The following is a 15,997-nucleotide window of genomic DNA, read 5'->3' on the forward strand; positions in this document are numbered from 1 at the left end:
GAGAAAAGAACATTTAGAGTCAGAAAACATCTGAAAGAATATTAAAAGTTCATATTCTTTGAATCACTGAATGACTCAAATGTGATCCCTCCACTTGGATCCACACAGTTTAAAAAGTTGACATCTCTGAGCTTTGAAAGACAAGATGTTGGAAAGAGAACAACGATGGCGACGTTTTGAGGGTAAAATGATGGCTTTAACACTGTGGACACAGCAGCAGTTGAAAGAGAAGTGTTTAAGATGAATCTTGGCATAGTGGCAGGCAGGTGTGAGCCTGGTTGCTATAGTGACTGCACCCAATGGCTCCATACACACGACACAGACATGCACCTCACTTTTGCTGCTTAAAATGAACAGAAAAGTCAGGCCGAAACAAATTGTTCCCAAATGAAAAGTACATGTCGTACTGACAAAATTCTTTCACCGTGAGCGACAGCCATGTCTAGTCTACCAAATTCTCAGTTTTCATGCCTGTGGAGTTTATTATATGGACGTGGTGACAGTGTAAAGACACCATGCTCTTCTGATTTTCAAACGAACCTTCTGAGCCATTTTAACATTAGAGTCTATGGAAGAGTTGGAGGGAGGAGGCTGTGCATTGGTGACATTTATGAAAGAACCATAACACCTAGGACAATAGTAAACACATTGGATGAAAGAGGACAGCCATGGCTACGTTTTGAGGGTAAAATCATACCTGTAGAGCAAACGCTGCGGACACAGCAGCAGTTTTAAAAAAGATTTTAAGATAAATTTTTTTGCTCCTCTCACTCTAGCAGTTGAGCTGTCTCACTCTAGCCCCAACATTCCGTCCCATACACACCCATTATAAACTCTGAAACGGGTGAAAAAACATCATGAAACTTAAACTGGAACTGAAGAAAAAGTATAATAGATATTGAAAAGATAAATACAAGTTGAATAGTTGAATGTCTTGTCTTCGTTTTAAAGTTTGAATGGTGGTTCTATGTCAATGTATGTGGAAGTAGTAAGAGTTTAAAAATGAGTAAGTTGAATGAGGATTTGAAGGGTCTCCCCATTGAAATACATTATAAATTTTTGTTGAATAAAGTTGAATAAAATTAAAAATATAAATGTTAAAAATGAGAAAAATAGAAGCAATGTTGTCCAAAAGAATAGGAATCTAACGATGTTTGAATGGTTTTTCTAAGTTGAACGGTTTTGAAGGAGTAGGCTTTCAAAAAACGTACGGAAAAATAAAATATAATAATAACTAGAAAGTGCATTTTCTGAAGAAACTGCAGTGTGAATGCTTGAATCTGAATGTATGCACTGAAATGAATTAATTGCTGAATATTAAGCTAAAAATGTTGAATTAGCTGGAAAATAAAGAATTTTTAACCTGAAAACAAAAGTGCTGAACTTTTGAAAGCTGATGTTCACACAGAAGAAGTTGGAAAATAACTGAAAATGTTTAAAATTTTAATTAGAAAAAGATGAGTAATGACAAAAAGAAAATGTAGTCAGCAAACCTCTGAATGAATAACAAAAGTTCATATTCTTCTAATCACTTAAAGAGTGGAATTATGTTTTATAAATCTCTAATTCATAAAAAAAATAATAAAAATAAATGTAAAAACAAATTTGTTAAATTGAACTGAAAAGATGAACAAACATTCTGGAGAAAATACAAACTTTCATATACAGCATAATGTTTTTCAGACATATACACATATGTATATCATGTTTAATAGTACCGGTATTATATACATCATAATCAAATAAAAACATTAGTCCTTTTTGTGAACATGGATAAATAAGTATCAATAGTTTACAGCATTGTTCAGCCATGCCGCTAAATGCTTTTTTACACAGTGTTTTAACCTGGGCTCAGACACAAAGTCCCAAATTTAGTTAGTCCCTGACTTTGAGTTGTGCTTATGACTAATTATTATACACAAGTCTTTATCTATCTGAACTCTAAGGACACAAATATGAAAAAACCTATACTTACCAGCTGATACCCCACACTACACACTAGGTGTGCCATGTGACCTGAAACTTTGGTACAAACTCATCATAATCATTCTGTTAACACTGTTTTTTAACACTGTTTGTGTTGCTGTTCAGCAGTTTAAAATGTTTTAGATTGGATTACATGGAATGAATTTGAATTTTCTTGGGGGGTTTTGTGTGTGTTTTGTTCTTAGCAGATTTTTTCTTCCATACTGTTGAATTCCAGTTACCACATTTCTGGTCATATGACATCCCGAGTGCCCACTTAAAAAAATCCCTACAGTTAATTCAACATTAAAACAAAATAAAAATATGTTAAATAAATAAAGGTTTGCTCTGTGATGAAATACTAAATAAGCATACATTGTACAGAGCACTAACAATGAAAACAATCCTTTAGCCTGTTGATCAGAGAGAGGCAGTCATTGTATCCATTTAAAACCTGTAATCACAGAGCACAATGTTACTGTGAAACTATGAAGTCCCATATGATCCTCATAATGTCCAGTGACTTCAGAGTGGATCCTCCCTGTCATCCGGCCAGAGTTTGATGTGTGGCAAGCAGCACAGAAGCAGGATAGCTGAGAACTTTAAAAGAAGAGCAGAAAACAGCAACATATGTAGTTGTAAATGTAAATATCAGTGATACTTGTCTTGTCAAAGGGAATAAAATAATGAAAATGTTAACTTACACACTCATTTAGGGAGGATCTTGACACTGCACAGAGGAGGCACAGTCAGTCTGACAATGATGGTGATCTCCAGGGATGTTTTCCTGCAGCAACATTCCTGCCAACTGGCCGTATGATCCAGAGTAGTTGGTTTGTAGTGAACAGAAAGGTGTATATGTTAGGTAGTGTGCACTCAGAGCTGGTCCTAAGAAACAAACACATCCTGTAATAAACTGAATACCTGTAGTAGTGCTGCTGCAAATATAAAGCCCTTCTATCATGAGTGGTTTCAAAGAAGGTGTTTTGGAGGCTCAGTCACAGAAACTGTGCAGTCTGTTCAGTCCTGAGTGTCTCAGCTCTGAAGGGGATGGATCACAGAGGGAAACACCTGAGTACAGACATTACAATACACTCTAACACTCCTAAGGTCAAGTGAAAACACAATTTAAACAGTTTACAAAGAATGAACACATGTTTTCATGGAAATTATGTCATTAACCCTTTTTGTTGTGAGTAAATCTCACCGACTGCTTGTGGGACAAGCTAGAAGGAGGACTTATCACAGAATGTCTCCTGTGCTCCAGATGTGAAGTCTCACGCTCTGATCGTACGGTGATGAAGATGGTGATGATGAAGCCTCTCTGTTCTGTGGCATTACAGTTTCTGGCTGCTATGTGCCTCACACTGTTGGATCTTACATGTGAAGATTGGAGAAGACACAGGAGGACTGTGTCGCTTGGCGTTTTTCAGCAGCAAGCCAAGAGTGAAAAACAGGTAGAGAGAAAATTTAGCAGAGAGAACAGACAGAGCAGGAGAGACACGGCTTTAAATCAAACCGCAAAAGGATTGTTGGTTTGGCAAAATTTCTCACAAACCACAGAGTGAAATACAGATGGAAAGAAGGCAGAGACAATAGGTGGAGCAGGACAGAGGATAGAGGGGTTGGGGGGTTGGGATGTGAGAGAGAAGACTGGAGATCTGGTCCTTGTTCTTCTTCTTCTACACACTCTGAACAAAAAACAAGAAAAAAAAATAATTTTATTAAAATTATATCACATGGTAATTGTATGAACTAAATGTGACTACTGCAAAAGGACAAAACAAATATTCAAGCTAAACTGTTGTCGGCTGCCATGTGCAAAAAGTTGCATAATTGGGCACTTTTTAAAAGAATAAATATTTAATTAAATTCAGCAATAATATTTTTAAATACAAATATGATTGAGTGAATCATTAATTAATCACATGTAGTGTGACTACAAAAATGTACGAAAAAAATATTTTAGCCCAATTGTTAAGCTGCACTTATGTGTATTTATTATAAAATTGTGTTTAAAAGGTCTAGCACAAAGTTTGAACCCATCACTTTACAGCTTATATTAGTCATATTATTTTTTTATTTTGGTCTACTTCTCTTACAGTATGTGCACACCTACCAGGCAAAGCACAGTGTCAGTCAGGTTCCTGAAAGAAACGAGAAATAATACGTTAGTTGTCTGTACAGTGTTATCAGACTAACAGAAATACAAAGCCCACACGACATGATACACTGAACTTCTAGTCAGCAGGGTAATTATAGAGTAATATAGCACACCAACTGATACAGCAGTCATTTTACAATTCAAACTAGTTAACTGAAGTATTGCCACTTATGTAAGGCTACTGTTAGACTGTTACTAGCCTTAGCATTGCTGCTAGCGCTAGCATTCCGGCTAGCATTAGCACTTCAGTTAGTGTTAGCAATGCAGCTAGCATTAGCATTGCAGCTAGCGTTAGCATTGCAGCTAGCGTTAGCATTGCAGCTAGCGTTAGCATTGCAGCTAGCGCTAGCAATGCTGCTAGCGCTAGCGCTAGCACTCTTACTGTTAAAACTGAGCCACAATGGCAATAATAAAGCTAATTTCTTACTTTGGTCTCACTGACCGGCAATAAATATCACAGGAATATTATTTTTGTCAGTTAACAACTGCTAAGGCTAGTGTTAGCACTATAGCTAGCGTTAGCATTGTTGCTAGCATTAGCATTGAAGCTAGCGTTAGCACTGCTGCTAACAGCAAAACGTAATAAACGTATATAAATGATAGCGAAGGTTATTCTTTTTTCTTTCTTTCTTCTTTGAATTGTTTTTAACTCTGTTGGACTTGATATGTGAGTTTAAATGTCAAACATGTATTTTTTCCATCATAAAAATAAAACACTGCAGTACTGAGTGTACTGTACTTACCACAGCAGAGAGCAAAGCGGAATGACGACAGTTGGTCCAGTGATAGGTTAAAAACAGATGAGGCGTTCAGGTGGTGCTTGGAAATTTGACCATCAGTTTGAACAGCAATAATGAGCATATACATGTCTGTGTGTTGGTCTCTGTGTGTGACAGACATAGAGAGATAGAGGGAAAAAATACACTATACTAGTGTACAAATTGGTCCTTTTTGCCCAAGTATAAGCGAATGAGTGACATACAGAAAAACAGGGCAACTGGCATTAAATGAGCAAATAAAAAGTATTAAATCTTGAACTGTTTTGTGGGTTTTATTTTAAGACTACTTTGAGTGTATTCGTGGGGAGATAAACTATACAGACTATAAACAAAGACATTAAATGAGATTAGATTAGTTAAACGTTAGTTAAAAGGTGGGAAAATTAACTACAGACCGATAGATGCTGAGAGCTTTAATTATCCAGTCAGAAAGGATGATTTTGAAGTCATCAACTGACTCCAACTGCCCAGATCTGAAAAACCTTTGTGCCAATCACAATGCTCTACTTAGTTGGCATATACTAACTACTGAAAAACTATTAATCTGTGGCAAAACCCTGTCAAATCTGTCTTATTGTACTATTGAAAAAGTTAATCTTACTACAATCTAACATTTTAACCATGGCAGAGTGAGAGAGAGCTCGTTAAGCAGGCAGGTGTGAGCCTGGTTGCTATAGTGACTGCACCCAATGGCTCCATACACACGACACAGACATGCACCTCACTTTTGCTGCTTAAAATGAACAGAAAAGTCAGGCCGAAACAAATTGTTCCCATATGAAAAGTACAAGTCGTATTCACGAAATTCTTTCACCGTGAGCGACAGCAGCTTCTAGTCTACTGAATTCTCAGTTTTCATGCCTGTGGAGTTTATTATATGGACGTGGTGACAGTGGAAAGACACCATGCTCTTCTGATTTTCAAACGAACCTTCTGAGCCATTTTAACATTAGAGTCTATGGAAGAGTTGGAGGGAGGAGGCTGCGCATTGGTGACATTTATGAAAGAACCATAACACCTAGGACAATAGTAAACACATTGGATGAAAGAGGACAGCGATGGCTACGTTTTGAGGGTAAAATCATACCTGTAGAGCAAACGCTGCGGACACAGCAGCAGTTTTAAAAAAGATTTTAAGATTAATTTTTTTGCTCCTCTCACTCTAGCAGTTGAGCTGTCTCACTCTAGCCCCAACATTCCGTCCCATACACACCCATTATAAACTCTGAAACGGGTGAAAAAACATCATGAAACTTAAACTGGAACTGAAGAAAAAGTATAATAGATATTGAAAAGATAAATACAAGTTGAATAGTTGAATGTCTTGTCTTCGTTTTAAAGTTTGAATGGTGGCTCTATGTCAATGTATGTGGAAGTAGTAAGAGTTTAAAAATGAGTAAGTTGAATGAGAATTTGAAGGGTCTCCCCATTGAAATACATGGGAAATTTTTGTTGAATAAAGTTGAATAAAATTAAAAATATAAATGTTAAAAATGAGAAAAATAGAAGCAGTCATGTCCAAAATAATAGGAATCTAACGATGTTTGAATGGTTTTTCTAAGTTGAACGGTTTTGAAGGAGTAGGCTTTCAAAAAACGTACGGAATAAGAAAATATAACTAGAAAGTGCATTTTCTGAAGAAACTGCAGTGTGAATGCTTGAATCTGAATGTATGCACTGAAATGAAATAATTACTGAATTTAAGTTAAAAATTTTGAATGAGATAAAAAAAAAACCCGAATTTAACCTGAAAACAAAAGTGCTGAACTGCTAAAAGCTGAAGGTTACACAGAAGAAGAAGTTGGAAAAAAGCTGAAAATGTTTTAATTGTAAATTAGAAAAACCTAAGAAATGAGAAAAGAACATTTAGAGTCAGAAAACATCTGAAAGAATATTAAAAGGTCATATTCTTTGAATCACTGAATGACTCAAATGTGATCCCTCCACTTTGATCCACACAGTTTAAAAAGTTTAAATGCCTGAGCTTTGAAAGACAAGATGTTGGAAAGAGAACAATAATGGCGACAATTTGAGGGTAAAATGATGGCTGTAACACTGTGGACACAGCAGCAGTTGAAAGAGAAGTGCTTAAGATGAATCTTGGCAGAGTGGCAGGCAGAACTCGTTAAGCAGGCAGGTGTGAGCCTGGTTGCTATAGTGACTGCACCCAATGGCTCCATACACACGTACACAGACATGCGCCTCACTTTTGCTGCTTAAAATGAACAGAAAAGTCAGGCCGAAACAAATCGCTCCCAAATGAAAAGTATAGGTCGTATTGACGAAATTCTTTCACCGTGAGCGGCAGCAATGTCCACTCTACCTAATTCTCAGTTTTCATGCCTGTGGAGTTTATTATATGGACGTGGTGACAGTGTAAAAACACCATGCTCTTCTGATTTTCAAACCAACCTTCTGAGCCGTTTTAACATTAGAGTCTATGGAAGAGTTGGAGGGAGGAGGCTGTGCATTGGTGACATTTATGAAAGAACCGTAACACCTAGGACAATAGTAAACACATTGGATGAAAGAGGACAGCCATGGCTACGTTTTGAGGGTAAAATCATACCTGTAGAGCAAACGCTGCGGACACAGCAGCAGTTTTAAAAAAGATTTTAAGATTAATTTTTTTGCTCCTCTCACTCTAGCAGTTGAGCTGCCTCACTCTAGCCCCAACATTCCGTCCCATACACACCCATTATAAACTCTGAAACGGCTGAAAAAACATCATGAAACTTAAACTGGAACTGAAGAAAAAGTATAATAGATATTGAAAAGATAAATACAAGTTGAATAGTTGAATGTCTTGTCTTCGTTTTAAAGTTTGAATGGTGGCTCTATGTCAATGTATGTGGAAGTAGTAAGAGTTTAAAAATGAGTAAGTTGAATGAGGATTTGAAGGGTCTCCCCATTGAAATACATTATAAATTTTTGTTGAATAAAGTTGAATAAAATTAAAATTATAAATGTTAAAAATGAGAAAAATAGAAGCAGTGTTGTCCAAAAGAATAGGAATCTAACGGTGTTTGAATGGTTTTTCTAAGTTGAACGGTTTTGAAGGAGTAGGATTACAAAAAACGTACGGAATAGATAAAATATAATAATAATAATAAAGATTAGAAGAACAATACTGTGAATGCTTTTCAAGCATTCACACTAATAATAAAGATTAGAAGAACAATACTGTGAATGCTTTTCAAGCATTCACACTAATAATAAAGATTAGAATAACAATACTGTGAATGCTTTTTAAGCATTCACACTAATAATAATAATAAAGACTAGAAAGTGCATTTTCTGAAGAAACTGCAGTGTGAATGCTTGAATCTGAATGTATGCACTGAAATGAATTAATTGCTGAATTTTGAGTTAAAAATATTGAATGAGATTAAAAAAAAAACAAAAAAAAAAACGAATTTAACCTGAAAACAAAGGTGCTGAACTGCTAAAAGCTGAAGGTTACACAGAAGGAGTTGGAAAAAAACTGAAAATGTTTTAAATGTAAATTAGAAAACCCTAAGAAATGAGAAAAGAACATTTAGAGTCAGAAAACATCTGAATGAATATTAAAAGGTCATATTCTTTGAATCACTGAATGACTCAAATGTGATCCCTCCACTTTGATCCACACAGTTTAAAAAGTTTAAATGCCTGAGCTTTGAAAGATACGGTGTTGGAAAGAGAACAATAATGGCGACAATTTGAGGGTAAAATGATGGCTGTAACAGTGGACACAGCAGCAGTTGAAAGAGAAGTGCTTAAGTTGAATCTTGGTACAGTGGCAGGCAGAGCTCGTTAAGCAGGCAGGTGTGAGCCTGGTTGCTATAGTGACCGCACCCAATGGCTCCATACACACGTACACAGACATGCGCCTCACTTTTGCTGCTTAAAATGAACAGAAAAGTCAGGCCGAAACAAATCGTTCCCAAATGAAAAGTAAAAGTTGTATTGACAAAATTCTTTCACCGTGAGTGACAGCAATGTCTAGTCTACTGAATTCTCAGTTTTCATGCCTGTGGAGTTTATTATATGGACGTGGTGACAGTGGAAAGACACCATGCTCTTCTGATTTTCAAACGAACCTTCTGAGCCATTTTAACATTAGAGCCTATGGAAGAGTTGGAGGGAGGAGGCTGTGCATTGGTGACATTTACGAAAGAACCATAACACCTAGGACAATAGTAAACACATTGGATGAAAGAGGACAGCGATGGCTACGTTTTGAGGGTAAAATCATACCTGTAGAGCAAACGCTGCGGACACAGCAGCAGTTTTAAAAAAGATTTTAAGATTAATTTTTTTGCTCCTCTCACTCTAGCAGTTGAGCTGTCTCACTCTAGCCCCAACATTCCGTCCCATACACACCCATTATAAACTTTGAAACGGGTGAAAAAACATCATGAAACTTAAACTGGAACTGAAGAAAAAGTATAATAGATATTGAAAAGATAAATACAAGTTGAATAGTTGAATGTCTTGTCTTCGTTTTAAAGTTTGAATGGTGGCTCTATGTGAACGTATGTTGAAGTAGTAAGAGTTTAAAAATGAGTAAGTTGAATGAGAATTTGAAGGGTCTCCCCATTGAAATACATGGGAAATTTTTGTTGAATAAAGTTGAATAAAATTAAAAATATAAATGTTAAAAATGAGAAAAGTAGAAGCACACCATTCCAAAAGAAGAGGAATCTAATGGTGTTTGAATGGTTTTTCTAAGTTGAACGGTTTTGAAGGAGATAGTCGGCGAAAAACGTACGGAATAGAAAATAATAACTAGAAAGTGCATTTTCTGAAGAAACTGCAGTGTGAATGCTTGAATCTGAATGTATGCACTGAAATGAATTAATTGCTGAATATTAAGCTAAAAATGTTGAATTAGCTGGAAAATAAAGAATTTTTAACCTGAAAACAAAAGTGCTGAACTTTTGAAAGCTGATGTTCACACAGAAGAAGTTGGAAAATAACTGAAAATGTTTAAAATTTTAATTAGAAAAAGATGAGTAATGACAAAAAGAAAATGTAGTCAGCAAACCTCTGAATGAATAACAAAAGTTCATATTCTTCTAATCACTTAAAGAGTGGAATTATGTTTTATAAATCTCTAATTCATAAAAAAAATAATAAAAATAAATGTAAAAACAAATTTGTTAAATTGAACTGAAAAGATGAACAAACATTCTGGAGAAAATACAAACTTTCATATACAGCATAATGTTTTTCAGACATATACACATATGTATATCATGTTTAATAGTACCGGTATTATATACATCATAATCAAATAAAAACATTAGTCCTTTTTGTGAACATGGATAAATAAGTATCAATAGTTTACAGCATTGTTCAGCCATGCCGCTAAATGCTTTTTTACACAGTGTTTTAACCTGGGCTCAGACACAAAGTCCCAAATTTAGTTAGTCCCTGACTTTGAGTTGTGCTTATGACTAATTATTATACACAAGTCTTTATCTATCTGAACTCTAAGGACACAAATATGAAAAAACCTATACTTACCAGCTGATACCCCACACTACACACTAGGTGTGCCATGTGACCTGAAACTTTGGTACAAACTCATCATAATCATTCTGTTAACACTGTTTTTTAACACTGTTTGTGTTGCTGTTCAGCAGTTTAAAATGTTTTAGATTGGATTACATGGAATGAATTTGAATTTTCTTGGGGGGTTTTGTGTGTGTTTTGTTCTTAGCAGATTTTTTCTTCCATACTGTTGAATTCCAGTTACCACATTTCTGGTCATATGACATCCCGAGTGCCCACTTAAAAAAATCCCTACAGTTAATTCAACATTAAAACAAAATAAAAATATGTTAAATAAATAAAGGTTTGCTCTGTGATGAAATACTAAATAAGCATACATTGTACAGAGCACTAACAATGAAAACAATCCTTTAGCCTGTTGATCAGAGAGAGGCAGTCATTGTATCCATTTAAAACCTGTAATCACAGAGCACAATGTTACTGTGAAACTATGAAGTCCCATATGATCCTCATAATGTCCAGTGACTTCAGAGTGGATCCTCCCTGTCATCCGGCCAGAGTTTGATGTGTGGCAAGCAGCACAGAAGCAGGATAGCTGAGAACTTTAAAAGAAGAGCAGAAAACAGCAACATATGTAGTTGTAAATGTAAATATCAGTGATACTTGTCTTGTCAAAGGGAATAAAATAATGAAAATGTTAACTTACACACTCATTTAGGGAGGATCTTGACACTGCACAGAGGAGGCACAGTCAGTCTGACAATGATGGTGATCTCCAGGGATGTTTTCCTGCAGCAACATTCCTGCCAACTGGCCGTATGATCCAGAGTAGTTGGTTTGTAGTGAACAGAAAGGTGTATATGTTAGGTAGTGTGCACTCAGAGCTGGTCCTAAGAAACAAACACATCCTGTAATAAACTGAATACCTGTAGTAGTGCTGCTGCAAATATAAAGCCCTTCTATCATGAGTGGTTTCAAAGAAGGTGTTTTGGAGGCTCAGTCACAGAAACTGTGCAGTCTGTTCAGTCCTGAGTGTCTCAGCTCTGAAGGGGATGGATCACAGAGGGAAACACCTGAGTACAGACATTACAATACACTCTAACACTCCTAAGGTCAAGTGAAAACACAATTTAAACAGTTTACAAAGAATGAACACATGTTTTCATGGAAATTATGTCATTAACCCTTTTTGTTGTGAGTAAATCTCACCGACTGCTTGTGGGACAAGCTAGAAGGAGGACTTATCACAGAATGTCTCCTGTGCTCCAGATGTGAAGTCTCACGCTCTGATCGTACGGTGATGAAGATGGTGATGATGAAGCCTCTCTGTTCTGTGGCATTACAGTTTCTGGCTGCTATGTGCCTCACACTGTTGGATCTTACATGTGAAGATTGGAGAAGACACAGGAGGACTGTGTCGCTTGGCGTTTTTCAGCAGCAAGCCAAGAGTGAAAAACAGGTAGAGAGAAAATTTAGCAGAGAGAACAGACAGAGCAGGAGAGACACGGCTTTAAATCAAACCGCAAAAGGATTGTTGGTTTGGCAAAATTTCTCACAAACCACAGAGTGAAATACAGATGGAAAGAAGGCAGAGACAATAGGTGGAGCAGGACAGAGGATAGAGGGGTTGGGGGGTTGGGATGTGAGAGAGAAGACTGGAGATCTGGTCCTTGTTCTTCTTCTTCTACACACTCTGAACAAAAAACAAGAAAAAAAAATAATTTTATTAAAATTATATCACATGGTAATTGTATGAACTAAATGTGACTACTGCAAAAGGACAAAACAAATATTCAAGCTAAACTGTTGTCGGCTGCCATGTGCAAAAAGTTGCATAATTGGGCACTTTTTAAAAGAATAAATATTTAATTAAATTCAGCAATAATATTTTTAAATACAAATATGATTGAGTGAATCATTAATTAATCACATGTAGTGTGACTACAAAAATGTACGAAAAAAATATTTTAGCCCAATTGTTAAGCTGCACTTATGTGTATTTATTATAAAATTGTGTTTAAAAGGTCTAGCACAAAGTTTGAACCCATCACTTTACAGCTTATATTAGTCATATTATTTTTTTATTTTGGTCTACTTCTCTTACAGTATGTGCACACCTACCAGGCAAAGCACAGTGTCAGTCAGGTTCCTGAAAGAAACGAGAAATAATACGTTAGTTGTCTGTACAGTGTTATCAGACTAACAGAAATACAAAGCCCACACGACATGATACACTGAACTTCTAGTCAGCAGGGTAATTATAGAGTAATATAGCACACCAACTGATACAGCAGTCATTTTACAATTCAAACTAGTTAACTGAAGTATTGCCACTTATGTAAGGCTACTGTTAGACTGTTACTAGCCTTAGCATTGCTGCTAGCGCTAGCATTCCGGCTAGCATTAGCACTTCAGTTAGTGTTAGCAATGCAGCTAGCATTAGCATTGCAGCTAGCGTTAGCATTGCAGCTAGCGTTAGCATTGCAGCTAGCGCTAGCAATGCTGCTAGCGCTAGCGCTAGCACTCTTACTGTTAAAACTGAGCCACAATGGCAATAATAAAGCTAATTTCTTACTTTGGTCTCACTGACCGGCAATAAATATCACAGGAATATTATTTTTGTCAGTTAACAACTGCTAAGGCTAGTGTTAGCACTATAGCTAGCGTTAGCATTGTTGCTAGCATTAGCATTGAAGCTAGCGTTAGCACTGCTGCTAACAGCAAAACGTAATAAACGTATATAAATGATAGCGAAGGTTATTCTTTTTTCTTTCTTTCTTCTTTGAATTGTTTTTAACTCTGTTGGACTTGATATGTGAGTTTAAATGTCAAACATGTATTTTTTCCATCATAAAAATAAAACACTGCAGTACTGAGTGTACTGTACTTACCACAGCAGAGAGCAAAGCGGAATGACGACAGTTGGTCCAGTGATAGGTTAAAAACAGATGAGGCGTTCAGGTGGTGCTTGGAAATTTGACCATCAGTTTGAACAGCAATAATGAGCATATACATGTCTGTGTGTTGGTCTCTGTGTGTGACAGACATAGAGAGATAGAGGGAAAAAATACACTATACTAGTGTACAAATTGGTCCTTTTTGCCCAAGTATAAGCGAATGAGTGACATACAGAAAAACAGGGCAACTGGCATTAAATGAGCAAATAAAAAGTATTAAATCTTGAACTGTTTTGTGGGTTTTATTTTAAGACTACTTTGAGTGTATTCGTGGGGAGATAAACTATACAGACTATAAACAAAGACATTAAATGAGATTAGATTAGTTAAACGTTAGTTAAAAGGTGGGAAAATTAACTACAGACCGATAGATGCTGAGAGCTTTAATTATCCAGTCAGAAAGGATGATTTTGAAGTCATCAACTGACTCCAACTGCCCAGATCTGAAAAACCTTTGTGCCAATCACAATGCTCTACTTAGTTGGCATATACTAACTACTGAAAAACTATTAATCTGTGGCAAAACCCTGTCAAATCTGTCTTATTGTACTATTGAAAAAGTTAATCTTACTACAATCTAACATTTTAACCATGGCAGAGTGAGAGAGAGCTCGTTAAGCAGGCAGGTGTGAGCCTGGTTGCTATAGTGACTGCACCCAATGGCTCCATACACACGACACAGACATGCACCTCACTTTTGCTGCTTAAAATGAACAGAAAAGTCAGGCCGAAACAAATTGTTCCCATATGAAAAGTACAAGTCGTATTCACGAAATTCTTTCACCGTGAGCGACAGCAGCTTCTAGTCTACTGAATTCTCAGTTTTCATGCCTGTGGAGTTTATTATATGGACGTGGTGACAGTGGAAAGACACCATGCTCTTCTGATTTTCAAACGAACCTTCTGAGCCATTTTAACATTAGAGTCTATGGAAGAGTTGGAGGGAGGAGGCTGCGCATTGGTGACATTTATGAAAGAACCATAACACCTAGGACAATAGTAAACACATTGGATGAAAGAGGACAGCGATGGCTACGTTTTGAGGGTAAAATCATACCTGTAGAGCAAACGCTGCGGACACAGCAGCAGTTTTAAAAAAGATTTTAAGATTAATTTTTTTGCTCCTCTCACTCTAGCAGTTGAGCTGTCTCACTCTAGCCCCAACATTCCGTCCCATACACACCCATTATAAACTCTGAAACGGGTGAAAAAACATCATGAAACTTAAACTGGAACTGAAGAAAAAGTATAATAGATATTGAAAAGATAAATACAAGTTGAATAGTTGAATGTCTTGTCTTCGTTTTAAAGTTTGAATGGTGGCTCTATGTCAATGTATGTGGAAGTAGTAAGAGTTTAAAAATGAGTAAGTTGAATGAGAATTTGAAGGGTCTCCCCATTGAAATACATGGGAAATTTTTGTTGAATAAAGTTGAATAAAATTAAAAATATAAATGTTAAAAATGAGAAAAATAGAAGCAGTCATGTCCAAAATAATAGGAATCTAACGATGTTTGAATGGTTTTTCTAAGTTGAACGGTTTTGAAGGAGTAGGCTTTCAAAAAACGTACGGAATAAGAAAATATAATAATAAAGATTAGAAGAACAATACTGTGAATGCTTTTCAAGCATTCACACTAATAAAGATTAGAAGAACAATACTGTGAATGCTTTTCAAGCATTCACACTAATAATAAAGATTAGAAGAACAATACTGTGAATGCTTTTCAAGCATTCACACTAATAATAATAATAAAGATTAGAAGAACAATACTGTGAATGCTTTTCAAGCATTCACACTAATAAAGATTACAACAACAATACTGTGAATGCTTTTCAAGCATTCACACTAATAAAGATTAGAAGAACAATACTGTGAATGCTTTTCAAGCATTCACACTAATTAGAAGAACAATACTGTGAATGCTTTTCAAGCATTCACACTAATTAGAAGAACAATACTGTGAATGCTTTTCAAGCATTCACACTAATAATAAAGATTAGAAGAACAATACTGTGCTTTTCAAGCATTCACACTAATAATAATAAAGATTAAAAGAACAATACTGTGCTTTTCAAGCATTCACACTAATAATAATAAAGATTAGAAGAACAATACTGTGAATGCTTTTCAAGCATTCACACTAATAAAGATTACAACAACAATACTGTGAATGCTTTTAAAGCATTCACACTAATAACTGAAAAGTGTTGAATGGACCGTCTCTTTTTTCAGCACTGTAGCTACGCTTGGAAAAGGCCAGAGCTCTGTTGAGACTTATTTTGCTTTAGCTCTTAGTAATAATGAATTCATGATTAGTGGAGAAAATACTTTAGTTATGATCAGTTTGTATTTACTGACAGGCTGTTTACCAAAGACGTTTAAGGTAGCTATAATTAAACCGCTACTTAAAAAGTTCTCTAGAGTTGCTGTAAAGCATGGAGCCTATATGATCATTTAAAAAGGAACGATCAGATGGTTTATTTGAAGAGTTTCATCATAGCACAGAAACAGCACTGATGTCTTTAAGGTTCTTCTTATGGCCTCTGACAGTGGAATCCTGTGCTTGTCCTGCCAGAGCTCAGAACAGCAATATAGTTGATAAAATCACTTTTCATACACTGTAAAAAAC

The 15,997-nt window shown here is 36.0% G+C and overlaps 2 long non-coding RNA genes across 4 annotated transcripts; both read right to left on the bottom strand.

The window, feature by feature from the left end:
- Positions 1–1,426: 1,426 nt before the first annotated feature.
- LOC112429994 (uncharacterized) lies at positions 1,427–5,760 on the bottom strand. 2 transcript variants are annotated; one of them, XR_013099815.1, is made up of 5 exons: positions 4,068–5,760; positions 3,173–3,656; positions 2,890–3,006; positions 2,670–2,773; positions 1,427–2,565 (listed from the first exon to the last, which is right to left on the bottom strand). It is a non-coding gene; the product is annotated as an uncharacterized LOC112429994 (long non-coding RNA). The 2 variants fall into 2 exon arrangements; XR_003024356.2 differs by having other exon boundaries at positions 4,085–5,758.
- Positions 5,761–9,870: 4,110 nt separating this feature from the next.
- LOC143419804 (uncharacterized) lies at positions 9,871–14,186 on the bottom strand. 2 transcript variants are annotated; one of them, XR_013099817.1, is made up of 5 exons: positions 12,512–14,186; positions 11,617–12,100; positions 11,334–11,450; positions 11,114–11,217; positions 9,871–11,009 (listed from the first exon to the last, which is right to left on the bottom strand). It is a non-coding gene; the product is annotated as an uncharacterized LOC143419804 (long non-coding RNA). The 2 variants fall into 2 exon arrangements; XR_013099816.1 differs by having other exon boundaries at positions 12,529–14,184.
- Between the last annotated feature and the right edge of the window lie 1,811 nt (positions 14,187–15,997).

This window comes from Maylandia zebra, linkage group LG1, assembly GCF_041146795.1.
Source record: "Maylandia zebra isolate NMK-2024a linkage group LG1, Mzebra_GT3a, whole genome shotgun sequence".
Classification (NCBI taxonomy): Eukaryota; Metazoa; Chordata; class Actinopteri; order Cichliformes; family Cichlidae; genus Maylandia; species Maylandia zebra.